The sequence below is a fragment of the Pezoporus occidentalis genome, unplaced genomic scaffold (genome assembly GCF_034315485.1).
Source record: "Pezoporus occidentalis ecotype Australia unplaced genomic scaffold, CSIRO_AGI_Poc_V1 ctg263, whole genome shotgun sequence".
Lineage (NCBI taxonomy): Eukaryota > Metazoa > Chordata > Aves > Psittaciformes > Psittacidae > Pezoporus > Pezoporus occidentalis.
Window position 1 is genome coordinate 664,129 of NW_026914534.1, and position 21,019 is coordinate 685,147.

A 21,019-nucleotide genomic window follows, 5' to 3' on the forward strand; every position below is an offset into this window, starting at 1 on the left:
TACTGGTGAATGATTCATCCTTTACATATGCACACGTAATAGTAAGCAAAGCCTAGGTTTTGTTGTTTTTTGAGACTAAGCACTTAGGTAATTTCTGTAAGTACATTAACATATCATACGAACATATGTATTTATAACGTGTAAGTATATTTGTTAATGTATTTGGACTCTGACTGGAAAAAATTAGAATGAAGAAATTACCTATTTGACATCAGAGTGAGGCTGAAATCCAAGCTCCTGCCTCTACTTGGCACTGTACCTTTTACCTAAAGAAGGTAGAAGTCCATGGCCCTGATTTTTTGCTTTGTTTCATCTAACGAAGAAAATAAATGAATGTGAAGGGGAAGCAGCAAATTAAATGGCCATACATGTTACCCATCAGCGTTAGATTAAAAATGGGTCTAGTTTACCTGTAGCTGGTATTGGTTATTGGTAAGTTGCAAAATAATGGAAGTATCAGTTTAAGAAAAGCTGGTTGCTGAGCATCGCACATACCCGTTTTTTAATGCTATTTCCATTACTACAGAGGGCTCACCAAAATTGCTGTGACTAGTGCAGTAACACATCCTACTAGGAACAGGCTTCAAAGTGGAATTTCTTTTGCAGAGACTCTTTAATTTTCGCTTGTATGAACAGTAAGAGCAGCAGCTGACTTCTGGCCCGGATCTGGATTATTAGTAAGCAAGTAACTATTACGGTGTATTCTAGAACCCGTAGTAGTCTGGCAGGGAGAGGTTTTGCTTAGCAATATTCTGCTGCAATTGATTCCTGAAATGAGGCCCCTTTATGTAAATTTTCACTGGCGCCAGCTAGCTGTAACTGCAGTCTGGCTGCGCATCGGCAGCACCTAACATGTGTCATGGACTTCTGTGTGTGGATTGCAGGAGCACTCTGGTTTCTGGACTGTTAGAGTCATGCTGATGAAAATGAAAAGATGCACAAAATAATTAGATTGCTAGTAAGTGAAAATCCTGTGAGGAAATTCAAGCTTTCTTCTTTCTTTCCTTTGTAGTGTGCTGTCTTGTGCTATGCTGTGCTGTAATAAATTTATGCTTGTTGGTACTACTGTGTGGTATGTGGGAGGTACTTCACTGCACATAGTTGCTGCAGTGCTAATAGTTGGCAGCACAGAAGGCAGTACAAAGAGTCCGACTGGAGGCACTTGCAGTTGCAGCGTTTCCTTGGAGGCTGTGGCATGCTCAGTGAGCTGCAGGGGCACTCCTGGCACCTTCAGCCACTTGTGTGGAGAAGTGGGAGTTCCAGCAGGCTTTAACAAGCAGATGCAGGCTACTAGCAGAGATGTACGACAGCATAGCTCAGGCTGGCTAAAAAATAGTACTCATGCTGTTATGTAAACAAAACAAGATCTTAGTATCAAGATGGCCGACCTGGAAGTCTACTTGTAGCTTGTGATACTTATGCAAATGAGCTACATGTCAGTGGCTTACTCACAGGAGGAAGCTCATTTTGCACGTGACACCTTCTCACCAGGTAAGAGAAGCAACTTGTGTTCTGCATTAATATTTTAGAGGCCTTTGAAGTTATTTTTCCACTGAGGTGTCCATCCCCACTTTGGCATAATGCCATGAAATAAATTCAAATATGTGTTTTCTGGGGGGCCTGGAAGTTGTTTGTTCTTGCTGTAATTGTTTTGGGGTTGCTGTTGTTAAGAGGAACATTAATAGTTATTGTTTACTTCAGTAAAACTGATCACTTTAGAAGTATCAGAAATATGAGTAGAAATATGAGTATGTAATTTTTGCTGCTAATGACACTGTGTTTGTTTGGTTCAAACCCAAACCTGTACTCGTTTGTTACTGTTACTGTCTCTATAGTGACACCAGTTGATGCTTAGCAGTACTGTGAACTTATCCCTGATAAGGGTACCGAGTTAAGAAGGTTGAATCCACCACTGGTGTTCTTTTTGGCATCATGGTGTTATGAAGAAACATCATCATTTGATTGTAGTTTGAATTCTCTTCTTTTTGAGATGGGAAAGCTGTTAATTATTGGACGTTGAACTGTTGGCCATGTGTCTTTTAGCAGAAATGCGCATTCTCAAGTGCATTTATGTAAGATTGAAAAGGTGTATTTGTAAATAGGGAAACGGATCAGAATATGGCTTTTGTCGCATCTCCCCCCTCAGAAGACGATAAACTTGCCTTAAAGCAGCAAATTTTAAATTACAGTATTGCTAATTACATAATATACTGCATTGTGGCTATGCATGTAGTGCATGAAATGACTGCATGAGGCAGATGTGCTAATTCTGCACAAACATGGGTGAGTTGTTTTTGTTTTACAAATCAAAATTTTGACAGGATGGGGGAGATGGTAAAAGAAAGTGGCTGGATCTGAGAAGTCTCTGAGCTAGAGACAGAGAGATAATTCGAGATGCATGAACAGTTCAAGGAAATGGTTACTTAAAAGGCAGGCAGCAGCTCAAGGTAGGCATGTGAAACTGGCAGTAGGTGGGCCTTGCCTGGTTGAAGGAAAAAATAGATTAATCAAAGAGAATAAAGCTAAAAAGGTAGATGAGCAAAATAAACAGATTATTTATGTTTAAAATGGCAGTAGTAGGGTCTGAAAGTGTTGAAGCCATTCTGAAATGGACTGTGAATTAAGGCTAACAGAAAAGATGTAAGTAGAGCAGGAAAGAGAACTATTACTGGTTGTATTGGGGAGGGGAAATTTAAAATTTAATGATAATAAAGGTATACTTAAGTACTGATATGGCAGAGTAAAATTCTGCATGCCACCAACTTGGGCCAAGTGAGTCTTTTTTGTAATTATCTAATTTATTTTGGTACCTTTATTAAGTTTGTTTTAGTAGTAACTTAAGATTTAATACAGGATACAGTTCTGCTTTTCATTTAGAAGTTTGGTCTATATACATGTCCAGAGTAAAAAAACTACAAAAATGTTATGTGGGGGAGTGTGTGTGTGAGAAACTATTTAAATATATATATATATATTTATGTTAGATTTTCCCCAAATAAATGACATTAGAAATCACCATTAAAAACTATATAAAGCTGGTCCATAAAGGGCAAATTCTGCCTTTATGGATTAGAATCTGTCTTGCTTTCATTGCAGAGTGAATGAAGCAGTTCAGGACCCCTTCCTCCTTTTTTGTAAAGTGTAAGTACAAGGAAGAGTAGGAAAGGCATGAAAATTAGAAAAGTGATGAAAAAAATGTTGCTGAGAGAAAACCATGACTAGTCACCTGTATTACTCTTAAAAAGAATTTCTCAATTTTTAACAATAACATGATTCAAAGTGAAAGAGAAGTTTTGGATTTTTTTTTTAAATAAAGTGAGACTATGTTATAATATCTTGCAGGTGATTTCGGTACTTAAAATCTAGAAGTTACAAGGAAGATACTAAAGAGTGCATGATAGACCTTTCTTAACAAAGGCTATGAACAGGTCTTTGTAATTTGCACCCAAGAGTTCTGAAAGAATTGGCTGAGAATATTTATTTTCTGAGGTGTCTTTCCCTATAAGGGAAATACATTGTGAATTCCAGAAGACCTCGAAGGCTTACTTAAGAAACGTCAAGTAGGATGACCCAAATAGCTATTTATTCTCTCATCAGTCTTGGGGATAAATAATGGAGGGGCACCTGAGGAAGTCAGTAAATGTAAAAGAATATTATTAGAATTAATGCTGATCTGGTTTAACAGAAGTAAGACTTTATTAAATAAAATCTTAATGTTACTTGGTTTCGAACAAGGGTGCTTGGTGTAAATACCTTATATTTGAAATGCTATAGAATATATAGAATGCTATAGAATATATAGAATATATCTGCTTACCAGGAACCCCAACCCTGGAATTAAGTAGGGATGATGGAGACAAAAAAAGGTCCCAAATAAAAAGTTAATGTAGAGGGGTTGAAATTCTTGAATGCAGAGAAAGAGTAATGATATCATATGCTTCACTCCTACTAATCTGCCTGGGCTATACTGATAATGTGGATTCTGTTTTAGCACAGGTTACAGCCCTGTTGTCCATAACGTTTTTTTACGATACTGAAAAATTAGGAAGGTGTCTGGGAAAAGGCACAAAAATTAGTCTGGCTCAAGAACAAAATGATTTAAAATAATTTAAAATTATTTAAAATAATGTAGAAGTTAAACCAGTAAGTTAGGTAGGAAGGGACTTACAGAGGTCATCTACTCTGACTTCTTCAAAGGATGGTAACTTCAAAATTGGACTAGGTTGCTCCAAGGTTTGTCAAGGTGAGGTTCAAAAATTGGCAAGTGTGGAGATTCCACAACCACTCTAAATAAACTTTGTGGTGAAGAACTTCTCTCTGTATCGCTCTGGAATTTACTTTGCTGCAAAGCTTGTCAGTGTGCTGTGCATCTCTGAAAATAGTATGGCTTTGTCTTCTCTATGAATGCCAAGTAGGTTGTTAAAGAGAGCAATTAGTTCTCCTCACTTAGCAAATTCAGTTCAGTAATTTCAGTTCATCTGTCATGTTCTCCAGCCCTTAACTGTCTTGGTGGCTCTCCACTGGACCCGAGTCCTGGAAGTGGATGTACCATATTTCATCTGTAGCTTCACAGGCACCAGAGTGGAGTAATCATTTCCTTTGATGGACAGGCTGGTTTTGCTTATGCAGCCCAGTCTTGAGTTTTAAAAGAAAAAAAATAAAAAGTAAAATAATAAATAAATAAATAAAGCAGTAATTCTGTTGAAGCTGCATGGGGAGACCTCATAACAGCCTTCCAGTATCTGAAGGGGGCCTACAAAGATACTGGAGAGGGACTCTTGATCAGGTACTGTAGCAACAGGACCAAGGGATAAGCAGGGTATGTTCAGGTTAGATATAAAGAAGAAGCTCTTTACTGTGAGGGTAGTGAGGCACTGAAACAGGTTGTCCAAAGAAGTGGTCAGTGCTCTGTCCCTGGCAGTGCTCAAGGTCACATTGGAGAGAACCTTGGACGAAATGGTCTTGTGTGAGACATCCCTGCACATGGCAGGGGGAGTGGAACTGGATGATCTTAAGATCCTTTCCAACCCTAACCATTCTAGGATTCTGTGTTCCTTTGGAAAGCAGAAATGACTACTCAGATAGGCTCTCCAGTCAGGGTGGGGGAAGCTGGAGGCAGACCAGCTAATATTTTTAAAAGCAAGGAGTGAATTTTCTGTATGTTTTGCCTTTACAGAAAGACATCTCATCTTGATTTGAAGACAGGCTTCAAAGTAAAAGAATGGCCAACCTGTTGCACTTAGATGGTATATGGATTTGGAACAGCTGATGTATTACTTGCCGTCTGTCAACTCTGCAGCTGGGTTACATGGAATAATGCTGGAATTAAGTCTTCCATGTAATCTGTATCTCTGATTATGGGATACAGTTACCTAGTGGGGACAGTTACCTAGTGGGGACCTTTATCACTAGTTTGGCTTGGAGCTTCTTACGTATTAATCCAAACCATGCCCAGCCTTATACTGATGTGGTGAGACCCCACAAAAGTCGTCTAGGTCTTCTGGACCATGTCATCTTGTGGCTCTTAGCCAGATAAGATATTTAGATTATGAGGTCAAGAAAGTTAGCCAATTTTGTATTAGCCAAGGAAGTGCCTTTCTGGTTTCAGCAGATGAACAGTTAAAGCCTTTTAATGGTCTGATGAGACTAGAAATGGTTCTTTTGTTGTCATGCTTTACAAAGTCTTCCTTAATTCTAGGCGTTTGGTATTATTGACCAGACATAATTGCAGTGATTCTGGATACTTTTGCTGTTTCCTCCCATCCCCTCTTTTCTGAGAGGAGAGTAGGCAAGGCTTAATCTCCATGCAGCAAAACTGTTAAGTGGAACAGTTATAGAGTCAAGTTGGAGTCAAAAAAAGTAAAATACCTAATAATATTTAGTCGTACTGGGTAAAATGTTATCTTTGTGTAGTCAGTGATTTTTATATTTTTTTATTTACAATTGTATTTCTCTTCTGTTGTGGATCTTTCTATTACTTTGTGGTTAGACCTGCCCTAAAATTTCACCTTATGTGATACTTTCCTTTTGCACTTAAATCTGCTTTGTTTGTGGTTTGGGTTGGGTTTTTTTGTTTTGTTTGTTTGGGGTTTTCTGTGGGGTTTTTGTTTGTTTTTGTTTTGTTTTGTTGGTTTTTAAGGAAAAGAACAATATTTAAAGCTGTAAATAGTACAACTTTTGTATTGCCTTGTTCTAGAACTTCAGTGGCACTATGATCAGTGACAAGTATAGCTATCAGTGGTATTGTGATATAGGCCTGAAATATGTATGTGTGTGTGTTGGGGTGAGAGGGGAAAAGGTCCTTTGTGTTCTTCATCAGCAGCCTCACAGAAAGAAGGGTGAAAGCCTTGTTTAGCTGTTCTGAATAGAACTGAAGTTTACTAGGGAAAGATCTGCTAATTGGTGCTGCAAACAATGAGTATGTTACTGAAAACAGTTATGAAGTTTTCCAGCTCTGATTGAGGTAGAGCATCAGCAATTTCTAGTGCATGCACTTAGTTTCATTATGGGACCAAGAAGGGGAAATTATGAATATCTGTCACACATGGATTTGCTGTTGTAAGATGTGATGGACGGAGAATTCTGAATGTGTTGCAGCCCAGGATTTTGTGCTGAACTGTCTTGATAGCAAGTATTACATACTTCACAGCAGCAGGGAGAATGAAACTGATGTCTCATGAGCTAGTTCTCAAAGTGAGAAAACTGTAGAATTGCGTCTGCTTTCTTTCATTGGCTGGGATAAATCTAGTATGCATGCTAGCAAAAGAGCTGCATGTGTGTTCCAGGAAGCATTGCTTGACAGCATAAGACAAATTTTGTAAGTAGCTTGTATTCTTCAGACTAGGAAATGATCAGTGAACTCGATAATGGAGAAGAGGCATTGCAAAACCAAACCCAAACCTGTTCACTTGGTATAGAAAATCCAGCTATCATATCAAAGTAAAAATGCTAAAATGTAGCTTTAGTGCCACTTGAAGTAGATGATGCAGACTATTGGTTTGGACATGCTGTGATTATTTGTAACTCAGTATAGGACGTGAGCTTCTTTTAGGGGGAAGGCTTTGCTTCCATCCTCTAAAGAGGAGTTACTGTTTCTAACAAAGAACTAGCTTTCATTTAACAAGGATATTGGAACAACAGACTACAGAATAAATAATGCACTTTAATGAATGCAAACCTGATAAACTGGCTGATACTTGATCTGGGAAAAGTTAACATTATTTACCCCTTAGTAGCTACAGTGTTCTTTTGCTTGTATGCAAAATCTGACTAGCTTTTGTTCTCTCAGCACAGTTTACTTTTTGGTTTAGATGTTATTTTAGTGTTTTGCATTTGGTGCTTTGCTTTTTGTTTTCTAAATCTCAAGTCTGTTAATGAAAGCAGCATGTATCACTCACTCACTAGTCCCTGGTTGTGGCTGACCTTCCGTAGAGGAATGTGGAAACACTTTGGTGATCAGTACTTAAAATTGTTTGGGTTTTGAGAAGAAACCATTTGGGTGTCCAACACCACTGTCACCATCATCGAGAAGGCTGATCCAGACAGAGTGTCTGCACAAGTACTGAAATCTGTGGGCACTGTGAACCTGAACTCACAATAGTAGTATATCAAGATGTGGAGCACATTGCTTTGAAAATTTAGCATAAGTGGACTAACTTTACCCAAAACCCCAGCAACCATGTGCAATTCTTAAATTATAGGGTATCTCTAACCATGAAGGTCCAAATGCATAAAATGGCATCATCAGTTTCCCAGGAGACTTCTGCATTATACTGTGCCATTTGACTAGTCAGAGACTTGCATACAAACATACTGTAGTCTGAATATGATGTCAAGAGATTTCACTAAGCTTTTGCATCTGGGTACCATTTGTGGGAGTGAGAACGTTTTTTTGGACACCAAATTAAACAGATACATTCTAAGCTTTATAGCTTTCTCAATTGCTTCTTGATTTGCAGTAAAGTTGAGTTCCATGGAATAGAGAGGTTTTGATAATAAAGCATTTTCAGACTGAGGGTAACTTATAGCTGGGTTTCAGTCTTCCTATTTAAGACTCCTGTGTTCTGGGAGAACACGACAATGTTATGTATTTTACAAAAGATTAAAAGATGTAGCTTATTTTCTGCTGCCTGTCAAGCAGGTGTTTTATTTCATAAATCTCTTCACTACTGTGCATCAAATCACTTGTTTGGGAGAACAATCATCAGGTTAAACATGTTTTATATAATTGGAAATACATAGTTGAGAGTACAGTATTCTAGATAAGTGGCTGCTCAAGGTCTTCAGGAGGTGAAATTATTAACTCTCTTAATGTCCATTAGAAACATAATGAAATTTCTCTTAACTCTGTTTTGGAAAGGTGGGGGACCTTGATACTTGCAAGATTTTAATACAGAATCTTTCTATAAGCTCTTCTGAATCTTTCTCTAAGCTCTTCTGAGTATCAGCATTTTAAATTAGATGGAACAAAACTGTAATGGTGAGCTTTGCATACGAGAATCCATGTTTGTTATTAGTTGCTTCTCTGCAAAGCTTGGCCAGGCTTCTTATTTGAGTGAAGAAAAAAAAAAATCAATCTAGAAAAGATACCAATTCACTCAAGAGCTCTTTACCTCAGCCATTTTCAGAGGTCAGATAAGCCTTCTTTTATGTACAGTGTGGAATTTTCATTAATTTGTAACTGTTACTGAGCTAGTTACAGACCATGGAATCTGTGCCCTTTTGTGAAGCGCAAGGATCACTTTGAATTGATCTTTGCTTTTGATGTATTAAACATATGAAGAAAATGACATTTTAGGAGTTTGATTCCCTTAAAAGTGTACCGCAAAATACTAGTTTTATTATATGCCTTAGGTGGTACCCAAGAGACTTCCTCTGCAGCAGCCAGACCATTTGTTAGTAGCTTGGAGACACGAAGGAGGTGTTTGCTGTGAGCTTCCTACACTTCTGGAGTTTAGCATGAGTTAGCTTTCAAGGATAGGATCCACTTCACAAGCACGGTCATGTAGAGCCATTTTAGATGCTCTAGGATGTGACTTGCATCTCAGCTGTGTTTCCAGAAGGGTGCTGGTCTTCTCTACATCTTGTGTGCTAGCTTTATGCAGATTCCAGAGCATCAAAAACAGTACTAGTTGCCTGTGCTTGGGCTACTGAATCTTAATCCTGTGTGTTCCAAAGTTCCTTGAACTTTCACATTTACCACAGTTTATTGTAACCTCTGTATCCTGTTGTCCTTAAAGTTGGAAGGTCTGAGCACTTCAGAACTCTTCAGGTAAAGCATGGCATTGTACTTTGCTTAAACTAAGATGCACGTGTTTGGATAATGGAGCACAAGTCAATCTGTTTTTCCCCATCAAGATACACCACTTTCTGTTCCGTGCTCTCATAAATTTGAATGATTTGGTACAACAGATGAATTCAAGAAGCAGTGTCTGAATTTTTTTTGATTTATCTTTTTTTGAAACTTTTCATAGGAGAAGCATTCTGATCCTCAGCAAAGATGCTGAAGCACTGAAATAGTTATTTTTGCTTTGGTTATTTGGGGCTTTTTGTCATGTTTATTTCAATATCCTTGTGAAAAAAAGGTGACACAAACAGTGGCATTTAGAATGAACTTGTAACTTGTGGAATATTCTTAGAAGCAGTGAATTTATTAATCAAAACTTTCACTCTTCAAAATGAATTCAGTATCAGAATAACATTCTGAATAGGGAAGTCCCTTAGTAAAATATGCCCTACACTGTGTTATAATGGATCAAGAATTGATCCAAAGATACTCAGATTCAATGTTAAGCTTCACAGAAAATGATGCCAGCTCTTAGGAATTTATAATTTGTCATTCATCTAATCTTACCTTTTCTCTCTTACAAGACAAGCTTTGTAGGTGGGTTTGTTCCAAAATTGTATGTATTTTCAGATCTACTAAAATCTTTCTCCCATTCTTTATTTTACTTAAAAAGCAATGATTTTGTGTGGTATAGATTTTAAGGTTATGAAATGTGTTCCATATCCATTGTGAACTTGAAATGTATTGTCTTCTTAAAGCATAAACTAGATAAAAGTTGTCTTTTAAAATAAATTTATTTACCTTTGTATTTACTTACATGTGTTACTGAGTCTCCTCTCAGTACCTGCTGACAGGCTGAAGCTTTTTTCCTAAGAAAATGCAAGAGGCAAGACTCTTGTGGAACACTTTATCACAATTCCTGACTTCTGACAGTAGATTTTACAGAGAAAGACTCATCCCTGAATCTCACTTTTCACTCAAGAAAAGGGCAGGTGATAATGCTGATTTGACAGGGCAAAGTTGCTGATCAGTAGTGGAACTGAAACAGAAACAAGATCATCTTCAGCATCAGTCTTGCACTTTACTCTCCAGGTCACACTATGTTGTGCTAAAGATAATGCCACGTCCTCGTGATTTGTCATTGTGCATATGCATACACACATACACAAGCACACAGGTACTGTGGCTAGAAAATGATCATTAGAGTAATCCCAAAGTTTTATTTGGGGGTTGTCCCCATGTAGGCTTAAATTATAGGTTTAAACTAACGATAGTGTGTGTGGCTTTAAAGTCACATAGTAGAATAGAGCAAACTGTTCTAACTTGCAAACACAGAGAAAGGAATGTTTGGCTGACACGGGAAGGAACATCGTGGGACTGATAACTAAGGAGACAGTAAATAAGACCAAGGATGCTAGCCTTCAAGATGGCTAGCAGAGTGGTTCCCAATGAGGAGCGAGACTGGAACAGAACAAAAGCAAGGACATACCAACTGCTGACTCAGCATTAGGACCTTGGGAGCATGCACAAGCACTGAGTTCATTCAGTAAACATAGTGAGGAAGACAATCGATGAGCACCAGAGACACACACTCAGCAAGAAAGCGTATATGTAATTAGAATGCAGATATTATAATTAGCTCCTGGAAATCTCATTAATATGTAAGTAGTTTACTCCAAAAGCTGTGAATATGCATGGGTATGTTGAACATACAGCCACTGCTGGCAAGCATTCACCTTTGCAAAACTGACTTTTGTGGTAACACCCATACCCCCTGCAATTCCATGTGATTATGAGGAAGAGTAATTTGATGACTTTTTCTGCTAAAGTAATATTTATCCATAGGGATACATGTGTGTTGTCCTGCCAGCAAACAGGCATACATTGCACTGAAACTCCAGTTGTCCAGCAAGGCATAGAGAATTTGTTGCTATTACATTCTTGTCATGAAGACCTCTGTTTTGTTCTCTCCTTTTTTTACATTTTGTGCTTCTCTGCTTTTACAGACTGGTGTATCTTTGCTAGTAAGTTCTGCTCTTGCAGTATGGAGACTTTAGAATCTCCAGGCCTGAGGCCTTCACTGTGCCTGGACCTTGTGTAAATTTTCACACACTCCTTCAGACTGACAGATATTGGTAGAATGTATCAGAAACTACTCAGACCTGAATTCGGTATGTATGCTGTCTGTTTCATCTCACCTTCACTGCCTGAATAATCTGAAAGATTGAACTAAGCAGATCTTTGTGAGAAATTAAAGCCCCTCCTATGGAACCTCACATTTGAAGAAATCTTGAACAGAGCAGCTGAAAAGCCAGACCTTCAAAAGTAGAGAGCAGTGGCCAGAACAGCCTATAGTGGAAGAATCTGAGCATTTTAATTCAATTTTTGGTGAAACTGCCTCTATGATTTGATTGGTTATTGATTATCTTTCTGGGAATTCGGACTTCTAGAAAGGAAAGAAGTCTGATGAACAAAATAGTTCCTTTTACAGAATACCCTTTAGTATTTTTCTGGTTTACAGTGACACTTGAAGACAAATCTTTTGCTGTTTTTGGTTTATAACTAAGTATCTCATAATGTTGAACAGCTCAGACATCTCTATGGCAATGAAATTGCTCTAATGAGCTAAAAGTGTGGTGATTTGGGGTTTGGTTTTGTTTGATTGTTGAGCTTTGGGGATTTTTTGGGAATGGATATTTTTCGTTTGGTTTCTTGTTTTTGTTTTTGTTTTGTTTTTTTTTTTTATTTGCTAGTGAGCATGGGGAAAGGAGGGTGCATAGCTGTGTGTAGAGGGAGGGAGAACTTGAGTTCGCAGTTCTGAGTATGTAGTCATACATGATAGAAACACATGTAAACAGCATAGCTTGAGGAATTTCACATACAGGTAGACACACACTGCGCACAAACTCCCCATCATGTGGTGGTAAAGTACATAAGCCACCAATAGCTGTGGCTTAAGTAGATTGAAAATGAGTTGGAAATAATCAGAGCTGTGATTTCAACATTTTTACATCAACCTGCTTAAGCAGCCCTTGTACCTTCCTGGTTTTAGCTATTTGGTCCTAGCCTTTGCCATCCTCTTCATGATGTTGGTAAAGCAAGGAGCTGGATAGAAGGACTGGTCTGAAGGGCTGCTTGAAGGGAAACTGGTTCCATTGCTCACTGCGCAGTGTTTTACGAACTGTTTTGCCAACACAGTAGAAATAGCATAGGGTGGAAATGAGGAACTGAGGAATATGGGTGTAGGATTTGTCACTGCAAAAAGGCATATTGATCCTTTACTTCACTGTCAACAATCCTGTAAATATGAGCAATAACTGTAGAACAGAATTATTTTATAGTTTTGAGGAAAGAGTGTTTTTTACAAAGACAGAGAAAAATTAATTTTTTGCTTCCGAGGGTATTACCTAATTTTTGTTTTCAGAGTTTTTGGTTTGAAGGGGGTTGAAGTCTAATCTCTTGTATTGAATTTGGAAAGTATTCTTACTATGTTGGCTTTACAGAATGCTATGTTCATGTAGAATAACAATGAGAAAGATCTATAAATGTGTGGAAGTTGTGGAGTAATATGAGGTGTTTTTTCCTCACTCTGTCGTTTAGTCTGACTGAATAAACACCCTTCTGTTTTCAAGTCTAACTTCATTTGAAATGCTTTCTCTCTTAGGTCTGTCTCTCTTTTCATTTCTTCAGCTTTTTCAAATACAGTGCAGAACACAAAGCCACAAATGGAGAAGCAAACCAGATTTTGTCTTTTCTTATATTTAGTCACATAGATTTTATTTCTTTTCTTCTTGGGGAAGTCTCAGGCCCTCTAAAGGCTTCAGACAGAGCAGGATTTTTTTCAGCCTTTTTAAGGAATATCTTCCAAGAGGTGCTGGCAGACCCTGTTTTTTAAGTTCTCGACTGGATAATAATGAGAAGATGCAAGAACTTAAGCTGACTGAAATAGTTATTTGGGTCTTTGGAAGCTGCTAAGGCAGTAAGGCAGTGACTAACAGGATTCTGAGATGGAATAAGAAGCTCTAAAGAGCATTTCTCACTTTTCCTATCAACTTCAATCATCTTTCACAGTTTCAAAGTGAACCAGAGCTGTGTCATGCCAGCAATGTCAGCCCAGTTGCATCTCAGTTGAGAAAGAACTCTGATGGCTAGTTTTAGATCTCATGGTTTAGAATCTGGTACTCTAGTCATAGGCTGAACACACTGACTGTAACAAAGGATCTCCAGTGAACAAAGAAGAGGTGTCTAGGAGGCCCCTTGTGAATTAGTGATCATGAGATGGTCAAGTTCAAGATCTTCAGGACAGTGAGAAGAGCATGCAGCAAGCTCACTGGCCTGCACTTCAAGAGAGCAGACTTTGGCCTTTTCAGGAGCCTGCTTAGTAAAGTTCCATGGTGTCCTGGGTTCAGCAGTAGCAGTCATTTTTCTCAGTCTTAGTAGCTGGTGCAGTGCTGTGGTTTTGACTTTCAGCGTGGGAACAACATGGATAACACTGATGGTTTTAGTTGTTGCTAAGTAATGTTTACTCTGACCAAGGACTTTCTAAGTCTCGTGCTCTGCCAGGGAGTAGGGGAAGCTGGGAGGAAGCAGAGACAGGACACCTGACCCAAACTAGCCAGAGAGGTATTCCATACCACAGCACGTCATACCCAGTCTATAAACTGGGGGCAGTTAGCCAGAAGGGCTACATCACTCCTTGGGTCAGGCTGGGTATCAGTTGTCGGGTGGTGAGCATTTGTATTCTCTTCTCTTATTATTTCCCTTATCGTTATTATTACTGGTGGTAGCAGTAGTGGTTTGTGTTATACCTTGGCTACTGGAGTGTTCTTATCTCAACCCGTGGGAGTTACATTCTTTTGATTCTCCTCCCCATCCCTCCAGAAGCAGGGGGAGGAAGAGAGGGAGTGAGCGAGCGGCTCTGTGTTCTTGGTTGCTGGCTGGGCTTAATCCATGACAGTTCTTTATGGGGCCCAACGTGGGGCACAAAGGGTTGAGATAAATACAGATCTGACTATTTGTCATAAGCATTCATTGTTTCATATTAATAGTCACTCGTCACAATGCTGATTTATTGGCTCTCAAAGTTGTTGCTGTTGATCTTGGAGTTCTAGCATGTCGTACCTTACTTACAGCTGGTATTTGCTGTTTTAGTGTTTATCAGCTGGGGGGCTTGGGCTAAGGTTCTTGTTTCACTGTACTTTATGGTAATGACTTGTAATACAATAGATTGGTTGATCATGAAACTGGCCTGACTTGCGTTCCCAGTTTGGTCATCACCTCTATACCTTGGCAGGTATATAATAGAAGTGTTTAGCAATTACACATCTTTTTTCCCATCCTCGGGTGGTCAACCTATGAAAGAGACATTCCTTTACCTTCCCAGCCCCTACCAACAGACTATTTACAGCATCATTTGAGAGTTCTGAAGGTTTCGGATGGCCTTTGGGTACCCTTGAGACCTGCTGATTGTGATGGGGATCACCATATTGGCACACATACAGGGTGTGTTTTACCATGACCATTTCGTCTGATCTCGAAAGTTAAGCAAATTCGGGTATGGGCCTTGTCTGAGGTTAAATGATGATATAGGAGGACCAAGAGATTTTCCCCAAGGCTGGACAGTCGTGAGTGGCAGGGTGTGTGGGATAGTATGGGCAAGTATCTAGGCCAGTGGGCCCCTCCAGTGCTTTGGAACTTCTGCACTGAACACATGCAAAATCCAGAAAAATTAGTAAAACACTTAAATGAGGTGTGGTCATACCAGAGAGGGACAAATCATTGGCAACGTGCTGGGGCTTGGCCTGTCCATACAGAGCCCTGTTCAACACTATCCAGCACCTTCAAAGGGAAAAAAAATGTCTCTGGATCTGATGGCAATGCAACAAACAACACAGCTACTCCAACTCCAAATACAGCAGCTACACCAACCCTAGTGACAGGTGCAGCAGCTACTCAGACTGACTACAACAGATAACGCAGCTACTCCAAGTATAGCAACTATACCAACCCCAGCAACAAGTACAGCAGCTACTCAAACTCCGACTGCGACAGCACAGCTACACCAGCTCCAAGCCCAGCAGCTACACCAGCCTCAGTGACAAGTACAGCAGCTACGCAAACTCTTGAGTACAACAGACAACACAGCTAATCCAGTTCCAAGGACAGCAGCTACACCAGCCCCAGTGACAAGTACAGCAGCTACCCAAACCCTGACAGCAACAGACAGCACAGCTGCTGGTGCTACTCAAACCCCAAGCACTGTGGCTCCACCAACCCTGACAACAGATACTGCAGCCACTCCAACCACAGTGATAATCAGTGCAGCTAAACCAGAGGAGCCAGTCGTGCCAATATTGGTTGCCCCTGTACGCAAGGGGGAAAGCAAAAAAGAGGCACGAAAAGCAACCTGTATAGTGAAGAAAGATGAAGAAACAACGCACTTACTACACAGGACAGCATCTGATCAGGAGTTATTATTATGTGAATAAGAGGAAGAAGAAGAGGATCCTTCTGTTGTGGGATTGCTGAAGGTTGAAGAACAAGAAGTGCCAGTTGTGACCACAACAGTGCAATGGTGGCAGTATCGTGCCAACCGAGACTCTTGATTCCCATCCATAAGGTCATCCGTAGACTGGAGAGCCACGGAGCAATCAGTAGGACCTGATCACCCTTTAATAACCCCATATGGCCAGTGTAAAAATCTAGTGAAGAGTGGAGACTAACAGTAGACTATCATCGCCTGAATTAAGTCAGACCGCCATTGAGTGCTGCCGTACCAGACGTGCTAGAACTTCAGTATGAACTGGAGTCAAAGGCAGCCAAGTGGTATGCCACGACTGATATTGCCAATGCATTTTTCTCAATTCCTTTGGGAGCAGAGTGCAGACCACAGTTCGCTTTTACTTGGAGGGGCATCCAGTACACTTGGTACCAACTGCCCCAGGGGTGGAAACAGAGCCCTACCATGTGCCATGGACTGATCAGACTGCACAGGAACAGGGGCAAGCTCCAGAACACTTGCAGTACATTGATGACATTATCGTGTGGGGTGATACAATGGAAGAAGTTTTTGAGAAAGGGAGGAAAATAATCCAAATCCTGCTAAAAGCCGGTTTTGCCATAAAACGGGATAAAGTCAAGGGACCTGCACAGGAGATTCCATTTTTGGGGAATAAAATGGCAAGATGAACATTGCCAGATCCCCACAGATGTGATCAACAAGATAACAGAAATACCTCCACCAACTAATAAGAAAGAAACGCAAGCTTTCTTGGGTGCAGTGGGGTTTCGGAGAATGCACATCCCAAATTTGGGATCCCAAGTTTGATTGTAAGCCCTCTCTATCATGTGACCTGGAAGAAGAATGATTTAAATGGGGCCTTGAGCAGCAACAAGCCTTTGAGCAAATTAAACGCGAGGTAGTTCATGCAGTAGCCCTTGGAGCAGTCAGGGCCCGGCCACATGTAAAACATGTACTCTACACCGCAACCGGGGAGAATAGTCCTACCTGGAGCCTCTGGCAGAAAGCTCCAGGGGAGAATTGAGGTCGACCCTTCGGCCTCTGGACTTGAGGATACAGAGGATCTGAGGCTCCCTGTAACCCAACTGAAAAAGAGATACTGGCAGCCTATGAAGGGGTTCGAGCTGCTTCAGAAGTGATTGGCACTGAAGCACAGCTCCTCCTGGCACCCAGGTTGCCTGTGCTGGGCTTGATGTCCAAAGGCAGGGTCTCCTCTACACATCATGCAACTGATGCTACATGGAGTAAGTGGGCTGCACTAATTACACAGCGAGCTTGAATAGGAAATCCCAGTCGTCCAAGAATTCCAGAAGTTATCATGGACTGGCCAGAGGGCAAAGATTTTGGAATGTCACCAGAGGAGGAGGTGATTTGTGCTGAACAGGCCCCACCATATAATAAACTGTCAGAAAGTGAAAAGCAATATGCCTTGTTTGCTGATGGGTCCTGCTGTATTGTGGGAAGGCATCAGAGACGGAAGGCAGCTGTTTGGAATCCCCTACAACAAGTTGCAGAAACTGCTAAAGGAGAGAGTGAATTGAGTCAGTTTGCCGAGGTGAAAGCCATCCAGCTGGCCTTGGACATTGCTGAAGGAGAAAAGTGGCCAGTACTTTATCTCTATATTGACTCATGGATGGTGGCAAATGCCCTGTGGGGGTGGTTGCAGCAATGGAAGCAGAGCAACTGGCAACGCAAAGATAAACCCATCTCACTGCTGCACTGTAGCAAGATATCACTGCCTGGGTGCAGAACCTGGTGGTGAAGGTACACCATGTAGGTGCTCATGTACCCAAGAGTCGGGCCACTGAGGAACACCAGAACAACCAACACGTGGATAAAGCTGCTAAGATTGAAGTGGCTCAGATGGTATTTGATTGGCAGCATAAGGGTGAATTATTTTTGGCCCAGTGGGCCCATGACACCTCAGGCCATCAGGGCAGAGATGCAACATATAGATGGGCTCGTGATTGAGGGGTGGACCTAACAACGGACTCTATTGCCCAGCTTATTCACAACTGTGAAATAGGTGCTGCAGTTAAGCAAGCCAATCATTTAAAGCCTCTTTGATATGGAGGACGATGGCTGAAGTACAAATATGGGGAGCCCTGGCAGATTGACTATATCACACTCCCACCAACCTGCCAAGGTAAGTGCCATGTGCTTACCATGGTGGAAGCAACCACCAGATGGCTGGAAACATAGGCTGTGCCCCACACCACTGCCCAGAACACTATCCTGGGCCTTGAGGAACAGATTTTGTGGTGACACTGCACCCCAGAGAGAAATGAGTCAGACAATGGGACTCATTTCTGGAAGAACCTTATAGACACTTGGGCCAAAGAGCATGGCATTGAGTGGGTATATCACATCCCCGACCATGCACCAGCCTCTGGGAAAATCAAACGGTACAATGGGCAGTTAAAAATTACACTGAGAGCAATGGGTGGTGGGACTTTCAAACATTGGGATACACACTTACCAAAAGCCACCTCGTTGGTCAACACCAGAGGATCTGCCAACAGGGCTGGCCCAGCCCAGTCAGAACTTTTACATACCGTAGAAGGGGATAAAGCTCCTGTGGTGCACATAAAGAATTTGCTGGGGAAGACAGTCTGAGTTATTCCTGCTTCAGGTAAAGTCAAAGCCACTCATGGGATTGTTTTTGCTCAGGGACGCACATATAGTGGGTGGGTAATGCGAGATGATGGGGAAGTCCCATGTGTACCTCAAGGGGATTTGATTTTAAGGGAAAACAGCCAGTGAACTCAACTGTATGCTGTTGCCTGCTATGTAGCACGTTTATAGCCTACCACCTAGATGTCTTCAGTTCACCAGCGACTGGCCCTGACTTCCTTCTGACCATCATCCCAACAAAGAATGATGAAACCAGAGGAGCTCAGCAGTGACCAGATGAGTTCCACAGTGCCATCAGCAGGCAACAGTCCAGCACTGCACGCCATCTCTTCTGCTCTGAAAGACTGTTACAAGAGTTGGAGCCCAAGATCATGGACCAGGTGAACTCAGCAGCTTTATAGGAATTGGTCCATGCACTAAGGAATGATATCTCTCTCTTTGTGTGTGTGGATGCGTAATATATGAGACGAGTGATGGTATATGGGACCTGAGCATGACATGAATGGTATGGAACAACATGGGGTGGATACTGTCTTGGGTTCAGCAGCAGCAGTCATTTTTCTCCTTCTTAGCAGCTGGTGCAGTGCTGTGTTTTTGACTTTCAGCCTGGGAACAATGCTGATAACACCAGTGTTTTTAGTTGTTGCTAGTAATGTTTACTTTGACCTAGGACTTTCTAAGTCTTATGCTGTGCCAGGGAGTAGGGGGAGCTGGGAGGAAGCAGAGACAGGACACCTGACTCAAACTAGCGAAAGAGGTATTCATGTAGAATTAGAATCATAGAATAGTTAGGGTTGGAAAGGACCTTAAGATCATCTAGTTCCAAACCCCCTGCCATGGGCAGGGACACCTCCCACTAAACCATGGCACCCAAGGCTCTGTCCAACCTGGCCTTGAACACTGCAAGGGATGGAGCATTCACAACTTCCTGGGCAACCCATTCCAGTGCCTCACCACCCTAACAGGAAAGAATTTCTTCCTTGTGTCCAGTCTGAACTTCCCCTGTTTATATTTTAAACTGTTACCCCTTGTTCTTTCACTACAGTCTCTAATGATTAGTCCCTTCCCAGCATCCCTATAGTCCCCCTTCATATACATACCACAACATATTGTGCCCAGTATATAAACTGGGGGCAGTTACCCAGAAGGGTACATCACAGCTTGGGTCGGGCTGGGTATCGGTCGTCGGGTGGTGAGTGTTTGTGTTCTTTTCCCTTGTTATTTCCCTTTTATTATTATTGGTGGTAGTAGTGGTTTTGTGTTATACCTTAGGTACTGGACTGTTCTTATTTCAAGCTGTGGGAGTTACATTCTTTCAATTCGCCTCCCCATCCTTCTGGGAGCGAGGGGAGGAAGAGGGGGAGTGAGAGAGAGGCTGCGTGGTTCTGGGTTGCTGGCTGAGCTTAAACCATGACACATAGGATATAGCCCTAGAGGGCAGGGGGACCTAAGGCTGTTCGTTGATATTCAAGGATCACCTGCTACAAGCTCAGGAGTGTTGCGTCCCGACTAGATGGAAGTGCAGCAGGACGGCCAGGAGACCTCCATGGATGGATAAGGAGCTGCTGAGGAAACTTAGAGACAAAAAAGAGACTTATAAAAGGTGGAAGCAAGGACAGGCAGCCTGGGCAGAATAGAGAGATGTTGTCCGAGAAACTAGGGGACCACGTTAGGAAAGCTAAGGCCCAGTTAGAATTAAACTTGTCTAGGGATATGAAATATAACAGGAAGGGATTCTGTTAGTACATTGTGAATAAAAGACAGACTAGGGACAACGTGGGCCCTTTCCAGAAGCTGTCAGGAGAACTGGCTACCCTGGATTTAGAGAAGGCTGAGGTTCTTAATGACTTCTTTGCCTTGGTCTTCACTGGCAAATTCTCCAATCACACCACGCAAGTCTTGGAAGGCAGATGCAGGGACTCTGAGAATGAAGACCTTAGGCCCACTGCATGAGAGGATCGGGTTTGACACCGTCTTAAGAACCTGAATGTGCACAAGTGGATGGGACCGGATGAAATCTGTCTGCGGGTCCTGAAGGAGCTGGCGAATGAAGCTGCTAAGCCACGTCCATCATATTTGAAAAATCATGGCAGTCAGGTGAAGTTCCCAACAACTGGATAAAGTGAAATATAACCCCCATTTTCAAGAAGGGGAAAATGGATGACCGGGGGAACTGCAACCAGTCAGTCTAGCCTCTGTGCCTGGCAAAATCTTGGAGCAGATTCTTCTGGAAGGCATGCTAAGGCACATAAAAACAACCAGGTAGTTGGTGACAGCCAGCATGGCTTCACTAAGGGAAATCCTGCCTGACCGATTTGGTGGCCTTCTATGATGGGGCTACAGAACTGATGGACAGGGGTAGAGCCGTTGATGTTATCTACCTGGACTTGTGCAAAGTGTTCGACACTGTCCCACACAACATCCTTGTCTCTAAACTGGAGAGACATCAATTTGAGGGATGGACCACTTGGTGAATAAAGAACTGGCTGCATGAACATACACAAAGAATTGTGGTCAAAGGCTCAATGTCCGGCTGGAGACCAGTGATGAATGGTGTCCCTCAGGGATCACTGTTGGGA

General features: G+C 41.5%; 1 protein-coding gene across 3 annotated transcripts in view; it reads left to right on the forward strand.

Annotated features, from left to right (window-relative positions):
- Window positions 1–21,019, forward strand: part of ATF7IP (activating transcription factor 7 interacting protein) — a 104,840-nt gene that overhangs the window by 15,570 nt on the left and 68,251 nt on the right. Inside the window, exon 1 of one of the 3 annotated variants that reach the window (XR_009965891.1) lies at window positions 1,016–1,491. The exons of the other annotated variants lie outside the window; for them this stretch is intronic. The gene's annotated coding sequence lies outside the window, so the exon portion shown is untranslated. Of the gene's footprint in view, window positions 1–1,015; window positions 1,492–21,019 lie in introns of those variants that run through there. 3 annotated transcript variants of the gene reach the window in all.